Source organism: Zingiber officinale, chromosome 9A (assembly GCF_018446385.1).
Source record: "Zingiber officinale cultivar Zhangliang chromosome 9A, Zo_v1.1, whole genome shotgun sequence".
NCBI lineage: Eukaryota > Viridiplantae > Streptophyta > Magnoliopsida > Zingiberales > Zingiberaceae > Zingiber > Zingiber officinale.
In genome coordinates this window covers 95,389,559-95,409,289 of record NC_056002.1, presented here as the reverse complement: position 1 = coordinate 95,409,289, position 19,731 = coordinate 95,389,559, and the positions used below count along the sequence as shown (strand labels likewise).

The following is a 19,731-nucleotide window of genomic DNA, read 5'->3' as shown; positions in this document are numbered from 1 at the left end:
TCGATCACCATGTACCCCAGGAACTTTCCACTCTTGGACCCAAATAAACACTTGTTGGGATTAAGCTTGAGCCCATACCTTCTCAAAGTCCTAAAAGTTTCTTCAATATTAGCACATAAACTAGAAGACTGTATAGTTTTAATAAGAATATCATCTACATAAACTTCCATATTTCTTCCAATCTGTTTCTAGAAGACCTTATTCATAAGTCATTGATAAGTAGCTCCTGTATTCTTTAGACTAAAAGGCATAACATTATAGCAATAAGTACCTTCAGTAGTTATAAAGCTAACCTTTTCCTGATCTACCTTGGCAAGTGGAATTTAATGATACCCTTGATAGACATCCAACATACTAATAAATTTGCAACCGGTCGTGGAATCCACCACTTGATCTATGCGAGGTAGAGGATAATAGTCCTTCGGGCAAGCCTTGTTAAGATCTCTGAAATCAATACATACTCGCCACTTGTTACCTGGCTTAGAAACCATAACCACATTAGCCAGCTAACTTGAGAATTGTACTTCCTGAATATATCCAACCTCCAGTAACTTGTCTACTTCTTCTTTGATAATCTTATTCTGGTCAGCTCTGAAATCTCTCTTTTTTTGTTTAACCGATCAGACATCTGGATACACGTGAAGAGCATGCTCCATGACTATTGGCGCAACACCTTTCACTTCCTTAGGCGTCCAAGCGAACACATCGCTATTTTTTGTCAGACACTTTATCAAATCCTCTCTGAGATCAGAATCTAGGTCGGAAGAGATAGGTGTGGTAGCTTCCAGTCGGCCAGGCTGTATTTACACTTCTTCCTTTTAATCATATATGAGGGTGGGCGGCCTTTCATAAAGGACGTTGATATCCATCCTCTAAGCTTTTCGGGCGGCATTAGCTTCCTCCCTTATAATCTCCAAATAATACTTGCGTATTGTTATCTGATCTCCCTTGACTTCCCCTACTTGATCGCCCATAGGGAATTTTATCTTCTGGCAGAAAGTAGAAACGACCGCCCTGAATTCATTCAAGGTCAATCGATCCAAGATAACGTTATAGGTTGATGGAGCGCCCATAACTATGAAGACCGATCGGCGTGCCCGCATAAGAGGCTCCTCCCTTAAGGATATAATAATTTTATCTGACTCAGTGGTTGTACCTCATTGCCTGTGAATCCATATAATGGAGTAACTATATGCTGAAGCTTGCTCGGGTTGATCTACAACTGGTCAAAAGCTTGCTTAAAGATAATGTTAACAGAACTACCAGTATCAATAAAAGTACATGAAATGTTATAATTGGCTATAACAACCTTGATTATTAGTGCATCATCATGAGGTACTTCTACCCCCACCAAATCTCTGGGTCCAAAACTGATCTCCGGCTTTGCCGCCTTCTCTACGCTACATCCGACGGCATGAATTGTTAATCACCAAGCGTGCAACTTCCTCGCCCGATTAGAATCACCATCAGTGGACCCTCTTGCTATCATGCTAATGTTGCCCCAAGCGGCGTTACAACGATTTTATTCCTATCAAGCCGATGATGGGTCTGATTGTGCCTGGCCGAGTGCTTGAACTTGTACCATAGGGAGAGGTAATATTCCTGCTTGCGACCCACTCGGTTGATATTCAATTTTGAACGGGCTATTCTGTCGAGGATATCACCGGCGATTTGGGATTGGAGAACGCCGACTATATCAAGTGTTGCTTGCTTATTGATTCTTCAAACTAAAACAATTCTCCATATCATGAGTATTAGTCAGATGGTATGTGCACCATCTTTGAGGAAAATGTTGAGAAACTCCCACATGTTGCACTGCTTAAGGTCACAACTTGGGATGATGATGGGGCAGGTCCGCTCAAGGTCCTTAAGGAGGCTGGGTAGGTCCCCCCGAGCGGGTCACTGCTAGAACCAGTGCAGGGGTGTTAATCTCTTTCCTGTGGGCAGCTTGAGCCTCTTCCACATTGATAAACTTTGAAGCCCGTTCAATTAATATATCAACATTGGTAGGAGGATTCTTAACCAAATCCTTGAAAAAATCATTGTCATTAAGGCCCTGAGAGATGGCGCTTACCAAGATCTCTGTAGTGGCTGATGGAACATCAATAGCCACATGATTAAATCTCTTAATATAGGCCCTAATAAACTCTTTAGGGCCTTGCTTGATAGAAAAGAGACTCCACAGAGTTTTATGATACCTCCGATTGCTGGAAAAATGGTATAAGAATACCTTGCGAAAATCCTTGAAGCGACGAATAGAATTCTCCGGCAGTCGCTTAAACCATCTTTAAACTGCTCCTCCAAAAAGTAATAAGGAACATCCGACATTTAACTCCATCAGTAAATTGTTGGAGGAGCGCTGCATGCTCAAACTTGAGAAGATTATCTTCGGGATCAGTTGTTCTCGAATATTCTCCAACATTTAAATTCTAATAATGCTTCAACAGCGGATCATCCAACACCCATTGAGAGAATGGAGTGATAATCCTTTCAGGAGAACTATCGCTAGCTACTACCTTCCCCTTTCTCTTTTCCCTTACAAGAGTTTCTCCAGAGGATTACTGAAGGGTTGCTCTTTGTCCTCCTTATTCCAGAGGTGTTCGAAAGTAAGCTTTAGGACATCAACAGGGAGAGAGAGGAGAAGAGAATAGATGAGACAGATCCCCTTCCATGATCTCCTTCTCTCAATGATGAGAGGTTACAAACATTGCCGGAGGTAGAACTACAGGCAATGTATCACCAGTATTCACTTGTTGTTGTTGCAGTATCTTCTGTACTCTAGCGTTGATGAGCAACTCCAGATCATCCTGTGATATAGTGATGGTATTGGGTTTACTAGCTTCCTCCATCTCCGTAGTCTCATATCCAGGTGAATAGTTCCCATAGACGGCGCCAAATTTGATCCTGTCTGAAATCTACGAAGATGAGCACTGGCTTTGATGAATGATGATGACCTCCGATGAAGAGGAACTCCTAAGATCTGAAGGAATTCCTCAACGCTCCTGTGCACAGTAAGACGAGCCAACAAAGCGTTAGTGACCTAAGACCAGGGTGGGGATCCCTTGCTAGGCCCTCCGACTCTCAAGTTAGTTCCTCTCACAGATGGAAGAAGAAGAAGAAGAAGAACAGTAACTAAAGTGAAATAGAGTTTTGATGCTAGAACTTCTGTACCTTGCCAACGGAGAAGATCTCCCTTTTTATACCACCTCACGTGACCTCCATAGTCGTGAGGTGGTCCCCAGTTCGTTAGAGTTTGTCAGGAGATGAAGTCATCCTCTATATTTCGTGCAATAATCCTTTAAGAAATCTTTTTTGTACCCCAGATGCACCCATTTTATCATTTATGACTTGTATTTATAATGGGGGCATGTCATCATAATTGAAGAAGCTTCTAGAAGATATTTCTTGCTAAATATTCTGTTAAGCATGTTTCGACCGGTTGTTCAAGCCAGTCGCATATACTATCAAGAATACCTCCTGCTGAATTTGTCTCAGTCGGTCATTCGAGCCAACTGTATATACTATTTAGACTACCTCCTATTGAATATGTCTTGACCGATCGTTCAAGCTGGTTGTATATACCGTTTAGACTACCTCCTGTTGAATATATCTCGATCGGTCATTCAAGTCAGTCATATATACTATTTATACTACCTCCTATTGAATATGTCTCGACCGATCGTTCAAGCCGGTCATATATACTATTTAATGCTTCCTGTTAAACCTGTCTTTTTTGCCCGGGCAGGTTTTACAGCCCAGTCAAGATTATATGAGCACGTGGGTGCTTGCTTGACCTGTGCTCGGTCGACAAGATGCTGAGAATATTATATAAGACTAAATGTCTTTACGCTTGGGCAGACTTTGTCCATCCGAGCATATATGAGCACGTGGATGCTCACTCGGCCTACGCTCGGCCGACAATATGCTGAGAATATTATATAAGGTTAAATGCTCTTATGCTCGGGCGAACTTTGCCCGGTCGAGCATATATGAGCACGTGGGTGTTCACTCAGCCTGCAATCAGTACTTGATTATATGATAAGAGTTATATACAAGGCTAAATGCCTTTATGCTCGGGGGAGCTTTGCCCGGTCGAGCATATATGAGCACGTGGGTGCTTGTTCGGCCTGCAGTCGGTCGGTTATATATTAAGAGTTATATACAAGGCTAAATGCTTTTATGCTCAGGCAAGTTTTGCCCGGACGAGAATATATGAGCACGTGGGTGCTCGCTCGGCCTGCGCTCGACCGACGATATGTTGAAAATATTATATAAGGCTAAATGCCTTTACGCTTGGGCGGGTTTTGCCCGGTCGAGCATATATGAGCACGTAGGTGCTCGCTCGGCTTGCGCTTGGCCGGTAACATGCTGAGGATTTTATATAAGCTAAATGTCTTTATGCTCAGGCAGGCTTTGCCCGGTCGAGCATATATGAGCGCGGGGATGCTCGCTCGACCTTTATTCGACCGGGGATATACCTTTCCTATCTTTCTGGACTTAAATCCCTCCTTCACTTGGTTGGCTCATTTAACATAACCCGTATCACGAACTGATAGTGATTGCCCAACGAAAGCGATCGATGATTGCAAGCCTTGAAGTAGGAGTCGTCGAAAGATCCAAATCAAGTAAAACTTGACTTGTGTTAGCATTGTCTTTTGTTTTCCTTTTCACTGCATACTTGTTTTTAATTCGTAATTTTTCAAAGAACGTTATTCACCCCCTTCTAGAGTTTTTCCAATCCTACATGAGGCAACACCGCTCAGGGAGACATCGATATGATAGCGGGTGGTACGATCGATGGTGATTCCAACCGGGCTAAAAAATCACATGCACACTGACTGGAGATCCACGCAGTCGGGTATAGTAAGGAGAAAACATAGGTACCAGAGATTAGTTTCAGTCTAAGAGACTTGGAAGGAGTGGAGATACCCCATGATGTTGCTTGATCATTAATGTTGTGATTGCTAACTATAATATTCATCGTACTTTTGTTGACACAAGTAGATCGGTCAACATCATTTTCAAGAAGGTGTTCGAGTAGCTGTAGATAGATAAGAATGAGCTCTAGCCAATGGCAATGCCCCTGTACGGGTTTATTAGTAATGAAGTGCAACTGATCGAACAAGTCTCACTGAATATCTCGCTTGGGGAGGAGGCCCTCATGAGGACCCATCGATCTAATTTCATCATGGTGGGCGCACCCTCGGCATAAAATGCAATTTTGGGCCAACTGACACTTAACGAGTTTTGAGATGTCTTCTCCACATTTTACCAGAAAATCAAATTCCTAGTAGACAACTCAATCGGTGAGGTGACGGGAGATCAGTTGGTGGTATGAAAGTACTATGTGGAGGTGATCAGATCCGAAGCTAGGGCTAAAAAATTCAGCAGCTTGAAGTTAATCTTATTTAAGAAGCTCTTCTGACCTTGGTTTATAAAGAAAAGGAGGAAATACATATCCATCCTAGTCGACTAGAGGCTACCACCCAAATCACAACCGATCTGAGCCCAGAGGACAAAGCAGAGTTGCTCGCCTGCTTGATGCACAACCATGACGTTTTCACATGGACACCTTAGGAATTCATGAATATTTTGCCGACATTGATGGAGCACATACTACATGTCAGCCCAGATGCTTGTCCAGTTAAATAAAGGAAAAGAGACTTTGAAGTCGAGCAGAATCAAATTATCTGGGCGGAGGTGGATAAGTTACTTAAAACTGGGCATATTCGTGAAGTACAATTCCAGAACTAGCTATAAATGTGGTGCTAGTGTTGAAGCCCGGTAACAAATGGCGAGCCTATGTGGACTTCAAATATTTAAACAAGACGTGCCTAAAAGATTACTATCCCCTACCACAGATTAATCAAGTGGTAGATTTGACTACTAGATGTGAGTTAATATGCATGTTGGACACATACAAAGGCTATCACCACGTCCCGCTTGCTAAGGAAGATCAAGAAAAAGTTAGCTTTATCACTGCTGAAGGAACATACTATTATAATGTTATGTTGTTCGTACTAAAGAATGCAGGAGTAACCTACCAACAGCTTATGAACAAAGTGTTCCGAAGGTAGATCGGTAGAAATATGAAAGTATATGTTGATGACATTCTAATCTAGTCTCTCTGAGCTGCTGATTAATGCGTTGATATAGAGGAGACGTGCCAGACCTTGAAGAAGTACGAACTCAAGCTCAACCCCAATAAATATTTATTTGGGGCCAAAAGAGGATTCTTCCTCGGCTACATCATGATAGAATGGGAAATTAAAGCCAACTCGAGTAAGGTGAAGGCTCTCCAAGATATGTCCTCACTGCGCAATTTGAAGGAAGCTCAGCTCAACGCTTAACCAGATGGATCATGACTCTCTCAAGGTTCAGCTTAAGGTCGTCTAATTAGAGTCTACCATTCTTCAATATACTTCATCGAGCCACCAAGTGTTGGTGCAGTTTATACTAACGGTCTAACTCAGGTTTTAATGAATGATAAATAAGTTAAGTTAAGTTTTGTTATGATCTAACCATTTGATTAAGTGTGCAAGAGAAGTCCAGATAGGTCGACGGACTGACTAGATATCTGGCAGGAAATTCAACTAGGTCAACGGGCCAACCAGATAGCTGGTACGAAATCCAGATAGGTTGATGGGTTGACCAGATATCTAGCAAGAAATCTAGCTAGGCCAATGGGCTGATCGGATAGTCAGCATGAAGTTTAAACAGATCGATGGGCTAACCGGATGTCTGACAAATTGGTAAGTTAAGTCACTAGAGGAGAGTGACCCTGTGAGGACGTATCTCAATTGAGGGACAATATGTGTCGGTCCAGTTTAGGTACATTTAGGATCTCTAAACTGAGACCTTGACTAGTTCCTGAACCTAGAGGACATAAACTAATTATTACTCTTTATTATTAATTATTATTATCCTAATATTTATTTTTTAGGTTATTTGGACTAACATTATTTTGTAGGACAAAAAGAGCATATGTGCCTTCAGATGAACAGTGTCCCAAGGCGCCTTCAAGCAGTGAAGGCGCCTTCGTATTGCTCATAGAAGGTGCCTTCCATGGCTATAGAAGGCGCCTTCCCCAAGGTAAAATTTTGACCTCGCCGGGGATAAGTGTCGGGCTGTTTGGGATCAAGTTTAACCCATTGGAGGCACCTTCAGCGGCTATGGAAGTGTCTTCCATGCCTTATATAAGGCAATCTTGAGAAGACATTCATATAACACTGATATACGAGCTACTGTGCATCTGTTTAAGCTTCTGACTGCTCCTGGTTCCTACTACAACTCTACGACAAAGCTGTTATGCCCGATAACTACTCCAAGGAGTTTCAATCGTGCCCGGTGGACCGACATCAACACAAGTGCTCTTATTTCAATCCTTAAGTGTTGGTAAAGGTTTTTTTATTAATGACTATAAAAGGACAAGTGTAGTGTGTTGCACTTGACCTACTCTTTCTTGTACTCGATTTTCTCTTCTAGAGGTATCGGAAGAGGTTTTTAGTGGATTACCCAATGATAGGTCCGCGGGACTTGGGTCTTAGAGTAGGAGTCGCCGAAGGCTCTGAACCAAGTAAAAACGGCTTGTGTTTTCTGGTGTCTTGTTTGCTTTCTTATTTACTTTCCACCGCGAACACTTTGATTTTAAAACGAGAAAACAAGTTTTTTAAAACCGTGTGATTCACCCCATCTCATGTGTGCGTATCGATCCAACAAGTGGTATCAGAGCAAATTCTGCTCTGAATTGGTGCAACCACCAATCAAGTCGGGGGAAACAGTTTTAGTGTTTTTTAATTGAATTGGTAAAACTTTATCTATTCAGACTGTTTTTGCTCGTTCGGTTTTAACTCAAAGTTGGTGCAACAACCCTCAAGTTCTTCTATTATATATATATATATATATATCTCAAACTCTGCTAATCCAAGACCAAGTCTTGACACCTCCTTTTAGTTTTTCTATCTACAGCTGCGAAATGACCCAAAACGAAGGATATAACACCGTCCGTCCTCCCCTCTTCAACGGTGATGACTTCTTGTACTGGAAAAAAGCGGATGGAGGTATATCTAGAGACCGACTTTGACCAGTGGTTCAGTGTCACCAGAGGCTACAAGGCTCTCGTCAATAATGCCAGAATTCTAATGGACCCGGAACATTGGAATCAAGAAATGAAGAAAAAGGCTCAGATAAACTATTTAATATAAAAATATAGGAAGGTGAGACTGCCAATCAGCTGCATGCGAGGATAAAATGTAGGTGCAGCGGAGGCCGGCAAGAGGGGGGGTGAATTGCTTAAATTAAAAATAAAGTATACCCTCCTTGGATTTTAACTCAGAAAAGCAATAGAAAAAATAATAACAAATAAAGAAATAGAAATTAAGCAGAAGACAGGAATTTAATTTGGTTACAACCAAGAGGGTTGTTAATCCAGGGCAGTGACAAAAGCGCAGTAGAAGATCTCCTTTTGCTAAAGGCGGAGAAGCCTTTTACACTTCGAAGCTTAGAACTATTGCTAGGAAAGACTATACAATTGATTGCTTGAGTTGTGTTGAATTCCTAGCTCCAGGGCCCTTTAAATAGCCTCTAGAAATTTGATCTCGAGGGTCCAAGGCGCCTCTAATAGAGGTCCAAGGCGCCTCCAATGGGTGAGCGGATAAAACTTTATCCACAGCTTGAAACGGTCATTTTGACCTGTTGAAGGCGCCTTCAACAAAGCTGAAGGCGCCTTCAAGCTGGAGGCGCTTCCAAGCTAGCAGCTTGAATTCAAGCTTGCTTCTTTACTTCGCTTTGACTTCCGAAGCTCCGATCTTTTGGGTGATTGCGGTCAACCGGAATAGGGCTCACCCAAACCCAATTCCCGGCCTTCTCCTCGATCAGCCTTCCTCCCCGGCTTAACGTCCTTCGAATGCCGCGCACGTTCTTCTCGCCCACCGGTGTACTCTTCCGCAGCTCTCTCGTCTTTCGGACATACCGAGCCCGTCGGCTCCCTTCCCGTGCCATCCTTCTCGCTAGCTGCGTCTTCCGCTCGACTTCCTGTGCTCTTAAGCTCCTGCACACTCAGACACAGGGATCAAATACAAAAGCAGGACCTAACCAACTTGGTTGATCACATCAAAACACCACGGGGACCAACAATCTCCCCCTTTTTGATGTGCATCAACCCAAGTTCAAGTTAGGGTAAAAATAGACATAAAAGTAATTTTAAAAGAAAATTACTAAACTCACATATTAAGCATTGTTTGCAATAAAAAAAATTGCAACTACTAAAAGAATAGTTTTAATTTTAAAAAATTTCTACCCCTAAATATGTACTTCTCTAAGCTTGTACCTTTCTCTCCCCCTTTGATCACAATAAAAACGGGGTAATAGAAAAAAAAATTTAGCATTGAAAAATTCTAAGATATTTCTAATTTAAGATGAAATTAGAAAAATAGAAATTTCAAAGATATTTCTAAGTAAAATGAAGTTTTTTGGAAAAAATTCTAAGTAAAATTGCTAAGTAAAATTTCTAAGTGAAAAAAATTCTAACCATAATAATTTGTTTGGATTTTTCAAAATAATTTCTAAGTAAAAAATTGATTTTTAGAAAAGAAATTCTAAGCAAAGCTTTCAAGAGATATTTTTCTAAAAAAATGAATTTCTAAGAAAATATTTAAAAACTTTTCAAAGCATTATTTAATTCCAATTTTAATGCTTTTATCAAAAAGTTAATTAAACATTTTCATTTCGATATTTTGGCTTCCAGGTCATGGCGAGGCACTAGGCCTTCTTGGTTATTAGAGCAACAACCACTTCCTTAGACAAAGCTTCCATAAAGAAATTCAAAGTTTAATTTTCTTACTGTAAGCTTTAAATGAATTAATTTAGCACAGATTTCGGAACCCAATAGTGGTTCCTTCCTACAGGGTTATTCAAAAATTTTGGGGGTACATAGTTCTTGGGTACTCTTTTAAGTTGACCCTGATGGTTTCTAATGTACCAATACAATTTTCCATAAATTTTTAATTTTGAGTTTGGAAATATATTTGTATTTAAACATGCATCATATTTCAATTTTTCAATTTCTAATTTTAATTTATCATTTTCTGATTTTATGCTATCGTACATCTCAAGTGGACATGCTTTTGCTAATTTCATTTTTAATTCTTTATTTTCTTTTTCTAATTCGAATAAGTCTTTAGAAAGAGATTTAATAAAGCGAAAATACTGAGTCGGGGTTAGATTTTGTACCTGACTCGGTGAGGCTCCCCCTTCACTACAACTTTCCTCTTCTGATGTTCCTCACCCTTCATCGATACTCATCTCTGAGCTTGACTCTTCTTCCAGCTAATGGTTAACTATTAGAGCTATCCCCGAGAATTCTTCGACGTCTGATTCAGAGGATGAGTCTGACCAAGTGGCCTTTAGGTTCTTGTGTTTGGAGGAATCTGGTTTCTTGTACTTGGTCTTTGCCTTCTCCTTTTGCTTGCTCTTCAATTTTGGGCAGTCATCCTTGATGTGCCCTTCTTCCTTGCAGTTGTAGCAACGAGTCGTTCTTCTTTTTCTCTCATGCCTCTGCGATCTAAATTTGTTAGATTTAAAAAATTTATTGAAGCGTCTTACCAGTAGTGCTGCTTCTGATTCGTCAATCGAGGTTTCGGAGTCAGAACTGCTCATTTTTGCCTTTAAGGCAATGTTCTGATTGGTCTTCTCTACTCCATTGGGCTCCGAAACTCGAGATTCGTGAAGTTCAAAAGTGGAAAACAGTTGTTCTAGAGTACTTACCTCGAAGTCCTTAGAGATGTAGTACGCATCTACTAAGGAGGCCCACTCTGGAGTTCTGGGGAAGGCGTTGAGCGCGTATCGGATCGAGTCCCGGTTCATTACTTCTTCTCCAAGATTAGTTAGTTACGTGATTAGCTCTTTGATCCTTGCTTGGAGTTGCGCTACCTTCTCGCCTTGGTTCATTCGGAGGTTCGTTAACTGGGTCCGGAGGATGTCGCGCCTGGCTAGCTTCGCTTCGAAGGTACCTTCGTGAAGCTCCAGGAATTTCTCCCAGAGATCTTTCGCAGAGTCATAGCTTCCGATCCGATTTACCTCCTGAGGTGGTAGTACACTGAGTAGATGGAACTCAGCCTTTCCGTTGGCGACGAAATCGGCTTGCTCCTTCTTGCTCCATGTGTTTTCTTCTTTATCTTTCGGCGCTGCAAAACCATATTTTATTGAAATAAGAATATCAAAATCCATTTTAAAAAATACCTCCATTTTTCGTTTCCATGTGGCGAAATCTCCATCGAACTTTGGAGGATGAATATTTGCTCCGGCCATCGTCTTGATCGTTGTGCTTCAGTCGGCGGTTAGTCCTTCTAAGGCGGTCTAGCTCTGATACCAATTGTAGGTGCAGCGGAGGCCGACAAAAGGGGTGAATTGCTGAAATAAAAAATAAACTATACCCTCCTCGGATTTTAACTCAGAAAAGCAATAGAAAAAATAATAACAAATAAAGAAATAGAAATTAAGCAGAAGACAGGAATTTAACCTGGTTATAACCAAGAGGGTTGTTAATCCAAGGCAGTGACAAAAGCGCAGTAGAAGATCTCCTTTTGCTGAAGGCGGAGAAGCCTTTTACACTTTGAAGCTTAGAACTATTGCTAGGAAAGACTATATAATTGATTGCTTGAGTTGTGTTGAATTCCTAGCTCCAGGGCCCTTTAAATAGCCTCTAGAAATTTGATCTCGAGGGTCCAAGGCGCCTCCAATGGGTGAGCGGATAAAACTTTAGCTGCAACTCGAAACAGTCATTTTGACCTGTTGAAGGCGCCTTTAACAAGGCTGAAGGCGCCTTTAAGCTGGAGGCGCCTCCAAGCCTGATGGAGGCGCCTCCAAGCTGGCAGCTTGAATTCCAGCTTGATTCTTTGCTTTGCTTTGACTTCCGACACTCCGATCTTTTGGGTGATTGCGGCCAACCGGAATAGGGCTCACCCGAACCCAATTCCCAACCTTCTCCTCGAGCAGCCTTTCTCCCCGGCTTAACGTCCCTCGAACGCCGTGCACGTTCTTCTTGCCCACCGATGTACTCTTCCGCAGCTCTCTCGTCCTTCGGACGCACCGAGCCCGTCGGCTCCCTTCCCGTGCCGTCCTTCTCGCTAGCTGCGTCTTCCGCTCGACTTCCTGTACTCCTAAGCTCCTGCACACTCAGACACAGGGATCAAATACAAAAGCAGGACCTAACCAACTTGGTTGATCACATCAAAACACCCACGGGGACCAACATAAAAGATATCCTCAATGGACTTCATATAATCGGCCATCAAATGGAGAATCGAGATTTAATAAGGTATGCTCTAAACACATTTCCTTGAAATGCACTGTGGGCATCCATCGTGGATGCCTATAAGATTTTGAGGAACTTGTCTAAATTAAAATTAGATGAGTTATTTTGTGAATTAGAGCTATACGAATAGACTAATGCCAAAATCGAGAAAAGAATTGCTCATATTGCAGGGATATCAAAAGAAAAGTCCAGAACCAAACCTGAACCTGAAATTGAGTCTGACCACGACTCAGAGGATGAAGAATACCTAGTGAACTAATAAGAAAGATATTCACCAGGAGAAAGAAGAATTTCAGTAAAAAGGACCTGCAAAAGATCAACTCCCCATCCAATTCTAACAGCAAGAATGTGACCTACTTCGGATGCAATAAGAAGGGGCACTACAAGACCGACTGCCCGAATATGAAGAAAAAGAAGGCGCTCAAAGCGACGTGGGATGAATCATCCAGAGATGAATCAGATGATGGAGAACCGCAGCACACCAACTACCTCGCGCTGATGGCTTACAAATCAGAATCAGAGAACGAATCAAAAGACGGGTCCGAACCCGAACAGAGCCACGAGTCTACACTCATTTTTGAATGTTCCAATGTGGTATACCTTACTTTAAGCAAAAGATTTTTAAAATTATTGCATATTTAAATAAAAAAATTAACTAACTCTAAAAATTGCATAAATGTACTAACAAAAGAAAATAACAAACTTAATGAACAATTAAAATCAAGTTCAACAAATGAACCAATTCAAGTTGAAACCCCAACTCAAGTTGCAAAATTTGAGGAGGATAATTTCATATTGAAAAATGAAATAATTTAACTAAAATAATTACTACAAAAATTCACAACTAGATCCAAGTATCTCGACATGATACTTGGGTCACAAAGAGATGTGTACAATAAGTCTGGACTCAGATACAAGTCCAGCTCAACCAACAAATCTTTTATATCCTTAGTTAATCAAAATAAGACCCAAACTAAAGCTTGGGTTCCAAAAGCATGTCTAATCATGCAAGTAGGAATAAACCAATATTATGTACCTAAAAATGAGATCCATTATATAAAATCAAATCAAACTAAAACCTTAAATTCAAACCATATCAAATCTTCAAAACTAAATTCTAAGCTTAAAAACAAAATAAAATCAAACAAATCAAATTACCATCAAGTCCACTATAATTATAAAAGTAATCGACACAAATCCAAAACTTAAAAAATCAAACTCAACAATTTAGAGGGAGGCTCCAAATTAGTTGACACCTCCAAAATAATAACTTACTCAACTGAGTAATTAGAACTAGCTAAAATAGGGACAACATTTTAACTTAACAAATGTACTGGTGAAGTTTTGGATGATAGTAGGTTAGGGAAACTTTGTCTATGCATATCTAGGAAGATATGACTTCGACCTGGTGCATTTGACTTAATGGAACTAACTAAAGCTACCCCTTATGAATCCTAACTAGTTAGACCAAGGTTTTGTATTAAGCTCAGTGGATGAGACTATTTGGAAAACCTCAGAGGTATGATTACTCTAATGATGTCCAGGTGACTCACCATAGCCCAGAAGTTTATCTAAAGAATGACTGTTTGTTGAATCTAAAACTAAACATGAATCTAACATAAAGTTAAACTAAACTCTGAAATTAAACTTAACTCATCTCACAAAATTATAGGATTTCCTGATTGAAAACGTAGATCGGGTGAGATGACTAAGGACTTTAAATTTAAATTTAAATTTAAACTAAAGTTAAAATTTAAATTTAAACTTAAAATAAACCTTAAAATTAAAAATTAAAAATTAAACTTAAAATTTTAAAATAAAAATTAAACTTAAAATTAAAAATTAAAAATTAAAAATTAAAAATTTAAGCTTAAAGTTAAACTTAACTTATTCATCCTAATCGAATTTCAAATCAAGTTTAATCTAAATTGGTTTTTAACTCTTACCTGTTGTAGGAAACCAAGTGGATATTAGACAGTGGTTATTACAAACATATGTCTGGGGATCACACCAAATTCACTCAATTAACATCCAAAAGATTTGGAATAGTTGCCTTTGAAAACAACGACAAACTCAAGGTAATTAAGATAGGTAATTTTGAACTCAAAACTGATTTTATTATTAAGAAAGTATTACTTGTTGAAAATCTCAAATACAATCTTCTTAGCATTAGTCAATTGTGTGATTTTGGATATAAGGTTATGTTCTTATCCTCTGAATGCTTGATTTAGCACATAGATAACCTTACCATAAAACTAAAGGGGTTTAGGAAGGACAATATCTATGCAATCAACCTAACCACTTCCTTAATTAAGTGTTATTTAACACAAAAGAAAGAAACTTGGTTATGGCATAGAAAAATATCACACACAAACTTTAGAAATCTAAGTAAATTAAATGAATTAGTTAGAGTCTTATCAATGTTACCAAACTTAGACTCAATAATTTGTAATGTCTGTCAATAAAGGAAACAACCAAAGTCAACTCACAAATCAACTAATCAACATCAAACAAATTCTATACTAGAATTATTGCACTTGGACCTATTTGACTCCCATGGAATCAAATCAATAAATGGAAGCCTTTACTACCTGGTAATAATAGATGATTACTCTAGATTCATCTAGGTAAAATTCTTAAAAACTAAAGATGAAATAGTCTTTAGTAATTTTTTGCAAACAAACTGAAAATGAAAAAGATAGAAAAATTAAAAGAATAAGAAGTGATAACGATGGTAAATTTAGAAATCATAACTTTAATCAATTCTGCCTTGAAAATGAGTATTATCATGAATTTTCATGCCCTAAAACACCCCAACAAAATAGAATAGTAAAAAGAAAGAATAGAACTCTACTGGAAGCCTCTAAGACAATGCTAAATGAGTATAAACTACCAAAATATTTTTGGACAGAAGTTGTTAGCATAGCCTACTATGTATGAAATAGAACCAAAATAAATAAAACTTATAATAAAACTTCACTTGAACTCTATTATAATAAATAACCTAATATTAAATACTTTAAAGTATTTGGATGCCCAGCCTACATACTAAACACAAGAGAATACTTAGGAAAATTCACCTTAAAAGTGGAAAATGAAATCTTTGTAGGCTACTCATTAAACAGTAGATGTTACAGAGTATATAACAAAGTCACCCCAAGAATTGAAGAAACCTCAAATGTAAAATTTGAAGAGACCAACCAAAACTTAAAACAACCCCAGATTCAAATAATTGATTATGTTCGAGGTAACAGTAGTCAACGGGGAGCCAGTGAAAACCTAAGTCACGAATACGAAGAATAAGATCAACCTCAAGTAAATGAACCTACTAGAATGGTAAGAGTTAACCCAAACCATCCAATTGACCAAATAATTGGTGGCCCAGACCTAAGAGTACAGACTAGATCATCCTTTAGAAATTTAAGTCAAATATCTTTGATCTTAAAAATTGAATCCAAAATGATATAAGAATCCTTACTTGACCCAGACTGGATCATAGCCATGTAGGAAGAACTAGCCTAGTTTGAAAGAAACGAAGTTTGGGACTTAGTTCTACCACCTAACAATAAAAAGGTAATAGAAACAAAATGGGTATTTAGAAATAAACTAAGTGAAAATGGAGAAATTATTAGAAACAAGGCTAGACTAGTGGCTAAAGGGTTTAGTCAAGTAGAAGGACTTGACTATAATTAAACATATGTCCTAGTAGGTAGACTTGAGTATATTAGAATGCTACTTAGCTATGTAGCCCATAAAGGATTTAAGCTTTATCAAATCGATGTCAAATCTGCCTTTTTAAATTGGCTAATAAAAAAAGAAGTTTATGTAGGTCAACCACCTGGGTTTGAAAGTCTAGATCATCCTGACCATGTCTTTAAATTTAAGAAAGCCTTGTATGGACTTAAACAAGCACCTAGGGTCTGGTATGAAAGGTTGACCTCCTACCTAATTTCCAAAGGATTCAACCAAGGACAAATTGATCCAACTTTATTTGTAAAATCAATTAACTAAGATATCTTTATAGCCCAAGTATATGTAGACGACATAATCTTTGGTTCAACCAATTCAGAATTTTTATAAGAGTTTATAACCTTAATGGAACAAGAATTTGAAATGAGCTTAGTAGGTAAACTAACTTACTTTTTAGATTTACAAATTAAATAAAATAATGAAGGAAATTATGTTTACCAACAAAAGTATATCAAGGAATTACTTAAAAAATTTGGAATGGAAAATACCAAGAAAATAAAAACACCAATGGCAACCAACACAATCTTAGATAATGACCCAAATTGAAAACCCGTAGACCTAAAGTACTATAGAAGTATGATAGGTAGTCTTCTATACTTAACCGTAAGTCGACCTGATATTTTATTTGTGGTTAGTATGTGTGCTAAATACCAAACCTGTGCTACAGAATCTCACTTAACTAACGTAAAAAAGAATTTTAGATATCTAAAACACTACAACAAAAACCCTCATAGACATCGATTTTCCACCGGTGTCTATTACATTTTCGACCGATGTCTATGAAGCCGATGTAAAAGGTCTGCCATTTTAGACATCGGGTTAAAACCGGTGTAGTATCACTTAACGACATCGGGTGTAAAACCGATGTAATATTATATGTTAATAACACCAGTTTTGGCAGCGGTATACAACCGATGTAATATTAGTTAATGACACCGATTTTACAGTGGTGGAAAACCGATGTAATATCAGTATTGTTTAACGACACAAATTCGATTTCTGAAACAGTGAAAAACCGACAGTATCCAAGAAAACACAAATATTCACAAATTACACAAATATTCTTCTTCCAACAGTATCCATAAAATACACAAATATTCACAAATTACATAAATATTCTTCTTACAACAGTATCCATAAAATACACAAATATTCTTTTTACATCAAAAACTAATAGATATTGTACACATCAAGGTAGAACATCGATTAAGTTGCACAAACTACAAGCTCAAATACAAGCTCATTCGATTAACACTAATAGATATCGTTTCGAATAAGATGAGCCTATATTGGCAGAGGCAGAGGTTGGACCATGACTAGAAACTGTATTTTCCCAAACTACAAGCTCATTCCCAGATAGATGATTTGATGTTCGTTCCTCTTCTTGATGTTCATAAAACATAGGTTGCTTACCCTTTCCATCTGCAAAATTAAAAAAAAAAGAGTATAAATACATGAAAACAATAAAATGATTTGGAAAACCGTCTTTTTTCCTGCAACAAGTGTATAGCAAGAAAAGAATTAGAACTTATAGCACAAAATTTTTGGACATCAACCAGAGAACAAAAGAAGCATTACCTGAAGTTGAGACACGAACCACTTCATTTGCATCTTATAGAGCGAATGATGATTCATGAGAAGTGACAATTGAGGGTAGAATTTCTACAAGAATAGATTCCGCTGCAGCATCAATATCATTAGGATGCTCAAGAGTGACAACCTTCAATATTCGCAGATCAATCTGTAAGGACATTAACAAAAGCGACAAAATCTTATGCTAGTGTAGGAACACTAACTAACATTTAAAACCAAATTTAAAAATATAAATTGCTCAAAGTTATTGAAGATTAGAGGTAATAAATAAATTTAAAATACAATCACGTTCAAAATAATTTAACTAATTACAAAAATAAACTCATTCCAGCTTCAAGTGAATTTGATCATCAACTTAAAAACATATCTGCAAAATATTTTTCAACAAGTACAAGCATGACATTTGTTATACATTTATACAAGGGTGGAGGCATATGAAGGGTTGTGGGTTCAATTGACCTCACATAAACTTCAATTTCAATATATTTTACCAAGTAAATTATTTTTTGAACTTACACAAATTACCTTGAAATCATTCATTAGTTATTTAGAAAATATTCTCCCTCTGCAACTTTCTTCATAGCATTATCAAATTAGCCGTTAACTTAATGATGAAATCCAAAAATTTAAAGCATGATAAGATCAATTGGGTTCAATATACACAACCACATCAGCTTAATGGAAATTAAATAAAAAAGACTAATACAATCTAAAATTTCATCTTGATATTGTACACATCAAGAAGACTGGCATAAGATGTTGCACTTGCCTGAACTTAAGGATCGATTGAACAGGACCAAAGATCTCATCTTGTGCTATTTTCATTTCATCCTATAAATTTCAAATATCACAACTGTCATCACAAATGCAGATTGAGAGTTTACCAAACCTTAATAGATTTAAGGACTAAGCCATACTTGTACATCAGAGAAGATGGTCGGCTGAATGTAATAACCTTTGTTTCCAATTCGATCTCCACATGTTACTAGCGTAGCACCACTGTTGATTCCCGATTTGATGTAACGCAAGATCTTGCTAAACTGCTCCTCATCAATCTGAGATATGTGTGAAGAACGAAAGTACTCAATATGGACAGCTTTCAGAACTTCTTTGTTAAGAAGCTAGACGACTTTTTCATACATGTTTTATACGAGTTATGCACGATCAAACAGCAATCGAATGAGATGAAAATTAGTATGAGCACATAAATTAAGACACAAACAAATACGGCGGGAGAAGCCCTAGAGGGTGGACGGAAAGAGATGAAGAGGGCCACCTTCATGGAGTGGGAAGAGGAGGAGAGGGAGAGGGAGCAGTAGCAGAGTGATGCGAGGACCGTTGTAGAGCCCATCACGGCGGAGAGACTGTTTTTGTTTTTTCCTTCTTCTTCTTCTTCTTCTTCTTCTTCTTCTTCTTTCAAACAGGTAAGTACTTTGTCTTTCACCCAAACTTGTTTGAAAATTAGAGGCAAGTACTTTGTCTTTCACCCAAACTAGCAATATACCATGTCTTGTAAATGTGAATATTTACTATATGTATGTACACAACAAAGTTAGAATCTGAAAAGTAGTTGCAGAAAGAGAAACATAGAAGTTGCCAACTACACAAACAAAATCAAGACATAATGAAGGAAACAAAGCAACAAATATTTTTATCTAAAAATAATTTAGAGTACTAAGATTGAACAACCCTAAGTCTATGTCTACATATTGAAATAATATGATGATGTTAATTCCTAGTTTAAATTTTAAACTATAAGATTATCTAAGAGTAAATTAAATATAGAGAACAATTACCCAAATAATGAAATTGAATTAGAAACTTAATGCAACAAGATTGCAAACCAAAATAACCATGAAGTTAAAGTAAAGAAGGAAATTAAGGCCGACAATATATCATGTAGGACATAGAGTCACAAAGGGTTTTAATGTGGTTCATCTAGAAACTGCAAAGTGTTTCATAACATAAAAAGAAGCAAGTAATGAATACAAAATAATAATTTAGCCATAACAAAAAAAGTTGGTTGATGAGCAAAGTAGATACTACTAATCAATTTATCTGATAATACAAGTACC

General features: G+C 38.0%; 1 long non-coding RNA gene across 1 annotated transcript; it reads right to left on the bottom strand.

Moving 5' to 3' along the window:
- Window positions 1-288: 288 nt before the first annotated feature.
- Window positions 289-17,733, bottom strand: LOC122018832. Its single transcript, XR_006121920.1, has 4 exons — window positions 17,642-17,733; window positions 17,375-17,485; window positions 8,670-8,671; window positions 289-299 (listed from the first exon to the last, which is right to left on the bottom strand). It is a non-coding gene; the product is annotated as an uncharacterized LOC122018832 (long non-coding RNA).
- Between the last annotated feature and the right edge of the window lie 1,998 nt (window positions 17,734-19,731).